Source organism: Portunus trituberculatus, chromosome 21 (genome assembly GCF_017591435.1).
Source record: "Portunus trituberculatus isolate SZX2019 chromosome 21, ASM1759143v1, whole genome shotgun sequence".
NCBI classification, from domain to species: Eukaryota; Metazoa; Arthropoda; class Malacostraca; order Decapoda; family Portunidae; genus Portunus; species Portunus trituberculatus.
The window spans coordinates 18,914,733-18,917,232 of NC_059275.1; the positions used below are offsets into that span (position 1 = coordinate 18,914,733).

The 2,500-nt window shown below is 49.0% G+C and overlaps 1 protein-coding gene across 24 annotated transcripts in view; it reads right to left on the reverse strand.

The window, feature by feature from the left end:
- Nucleotides 1-2,500, reverse strand: part of LOC123507147 (homeobox protein Meis1-like) — a 518,053-nt gene that overhangs the window by 333,639 nt on the left and 181,914 nt on the right. The gene's annotated exons all lie outside the window — the stretch shown is intronic.

Genomic DNA, 2,500 nt, shown 5'->3' on the forward strand with positions numbered 1-2,500 from the left:
CTCCTCCTCCTCCTCCTCCTCCTCTTTCTCGCCATCTTGCTCCTTCTCTTCTTCTCATTCTTCTTCTTTGCATCATTCGACTCTCCATTCAAGCCACGACCCTTCTTCCGCACAGTACGACCCTCTCTCTCTCTCTCTCTCTCTCTCTCTTGCCCTTCGTCAATTAAATGTCGTGTCCCTTCTCGCCATTCTTCCCTCCTCAAAGGACTTCTCTCTTTATCCATGCAATTCTTCTTTATCCTAACCTAAGCTTGCTGTGCTGCGTTCTCTCTCTCTCTCTCTCTCTCTCTCTCTCTCTCTCTCTCTCTCTCTCTGTTTTTTACATATTCTTCTATTATTCTCGTTATTTCTTACGGAACGTTGGCGATGGGTCTTATCATTGATGATTATGAAAATTTAGTAAACTATCTATATTTGATTTTTTTCTATTTGGTCGTCGTAATCTCTCTCTCTCTCTCTCTCTCTCTCTCTCTCTCTCTCTCTCTCTCATCCGTCTATATAAAAAGATAATGACGAGACGCAGAATTTCTTTAGCGGTATTATTACACAACCTTAGCAGGAGAGGCTGGACCACGGAACTCGCTTATTAATAGCCCCAATATATGTACAAAAAAGAAGACACAAGAGGCGCAGGCGGCGACTGACTGGCTTCTCCTAGGTTCTCTATCTCCCGATGCAAAACCCACATAACGAAACACCTCGTCCCACTCACCTACTTCCTTCCCCTCCTGCCTCGTCCCCCACCAAGGCAGGGAGGGAGTGACAACCTAGCCAGCCTCACTCTGCCTAACGCCCCGAGCTCATTAGTGGTAAAAATGACCTTAACTTCCTAAGCGCCGATTAAGGGAGGACCTGCGTGCTGCTCCCGATCTCCGAACAAAAACAAAAATAAATCATGTACTTTGGTATAAAATGTGTCGGGCGACCACGCACAGCCCATAGCTAGCCGAGCTGCAGGCAACCTCTAGACGGCATCTTTGTGCTAATAATTGCCTACTGCCGCTTACTCCTTGCCATTAGCCGGCCACTGCCTCGCCCTGCACGCCCTCGCCACAAGCCCCACCCGTGCCCCGCGTGTCCTCAGAGTTTACATGGAAGCCACGGGGGAAGGGAAGGGCGGATGGCACCACTCGCCAGCCGCGGTGGAGCCCTCGACTAACAACGCTTCGGCGGTACCCTGTTCCACCTCTTCCTCCTCCTCCTCCTTGCTTCACACACAACCTGTCCACCTCCACCTCCACCACCACCACCACCACTACCACCTCCACCTATTTCCTGCTCCCTCCACACCACGCTGACACAAATGCCTCCATATGTAAAAAGATGAGTGACAGACGGTGTTCATGCGACAATATGAGTACTGGTTCCCGCATGTGTTTGTGTGTGTGTGGTGAGGCTCTTGTTTCTGTGTGTGTGTGTGTGTGTGTGTGTGTGTGTGTGTGTGTTGAGCTAAACTCTCAAGTGATTCACCGGTACTGCTCTTCTACCTCTTCCTGTCCCCAGGCGAGGTGCGGAGGAGGAGAAGGAGGAAGATGGAACGGAGGATGGAAGGAAGGAAGGAAAAGGAGGATAACGACACCGAGAGAGAGAGAGAGAGAGAGAGAGAGAGAGAGAGAGAGAGAGTACAGGAAGACCCAAAATAGCACCATCAGCAAGCTTAGAGGCGACGAGAACTACTCACTACAAAAGATGCGGTAACACACACACACACACACACACACACACACACACTTTTCAAATATAATTCCACCACGCTTTTCTTTATTCCACGCTAATTCTTCTGACACACACACACACACACACACACACACACACACACACACACTTTCCTTTCCATCACACCACTAGACAGACACTCGGCCACCGCTCCGCCAGATTCCTTCGTCCACCTCTTCAGTCCTAAACGCCTCTCACGATAATGAATTGATCACTGCCACACCGAGATACGTCGCTAGGCCGCTGCTGTTGTTTACGAGACCGACCAGCGATATCGTACTTACTGGTGCCTCGTTTTCTCTATTTTTTTGTATTACTTTTTTTCTTTCAGTCTTACCTGTCCGATTGGAATCTTTTTACGGGGCGTTTTATCAAGTTCTCATTAGCCAGCCGTGACCTTGAGTTCACACCTGAGTGGTTTTAGGTGTAACAGCGGGTCATAGCAGGCAGGTAAACACACACACACACACACACACACACACACACACACACACACACACACACACACACACACACACACACACTCAAGAAGTCCTAATAATGGTCTAATTTCAGCACCAAGACCTCCTGGTGTGTTTAATAAGTGCTCATCGGTAATAACACTTCACGGGCGTCTTGATGCTTAGCCTGCCGTCCCAATCCCCTCTCACCCCGTCCTCCTCCACTCGACAAGCTGCTGACGGAGGGACACACACACACACACACACACACACTATAGAAGCAGTAATTTTGAAACAGTTATACATCACCTAAGGAACACACACACACACAAGAACTACTACAT